We start from the raw sequence: 988 nt of genomic DNA on the forward strand, positions 1-988 counted from the left end.
TCAGGGGGCAGTGGGGGGATGCGGGGCCCGGGGTCAGAGGTCGGGGGGATGGGGAAGATGAGGAGTGGGGAGGTGCAGGGTCAGAGGTCGGGGGGCAGTGGGGGGGGAGGGAGCAGGGTCAGAGGTCAGGGGGAAGGGAGAAATGCAGGGCCGGAGGTCAGGGGGATGGGGGGAAATGCAGGGTCAGAGGTCGGGGGGATGGGGAGGATGAGGGATGGGAGGTGGGGAGGGGCAGGATCAGAGGTCAGGGGGCAGTGGGGGAAATGCGGGGTCAGAGGTCAGGGGGATGGGGAGGGTGAGGGGTGGGAGGTGGGGAGGGGCAGGGTCGGAGGTCAGGGGGCAGTGGGGGGGATGCGGGGTCAGAGAACAGGGGGATGGGGAGGATGAGGGGTGGGAGGTGCAGGGTCAGAGGTCAGGGGGCAGTGGGGGATGCAGGGCCCGGGGTCAGAGGTCAGGGGCAGTGGTGGGGATGCGGGGTCAGAGATCAGGGGGATGGGGAAGATGAGGGGTGGGGAGGTGCAGGGTCGGAGGTCAGGGGGCAGTGGGGGGGATGCAGGGCCCGGGGTCAGAGGTCGGGGGGATGGGGGAAATGCAGGGTCGGAGGTCGAAGGTCAGGGGGATGGGGAGGAACAGGGTCAGAGGTCAGGGGGCCGCGTGTCCTCGGTACCGTCCGTCCGTCCGTCGGTCGGTCGGTGGCGTCCCGCGGGGTCACGGAGGGGTCACGGAGGGGTCGGAGGTCACGGGGGGAAGGGAAGGGGACGGGACAGAGGAGAGGGCGGGGGGGCCGGGACGGGGGCGCGCGCCCCGACGGTGGGTCGGCCGGTCCCCGGGCCCGGCAGGCGGTGGGCGGGGCCGAGCGGCTCCGCGCAGGCGCACTGCGGCCGCACGGGCCTCTTTTCCCGCCGGCGCCGCCGCCGCCGCGCCGGAAGTGCGTCATCGCGCCGCGACCCCGGAGCGGAGCCACTTCCGGGGGGCGCGGGAAGGGCGG

This window comes from Tachyglossus aculeatus, chromosome 8, assembly GCF_015852505.1.
Source record: "Tachyglossus aculeatus isolate mTacAcu1 chromosome 8, mTacAcu1.pri, whole genome shotgun sequence".
NCBI lineage: Eukaryota > Metazoa > Chordata > Mammalia > Monotremata > Tachyglossidae > Tachyglossus > Tachyglossus aculeatus.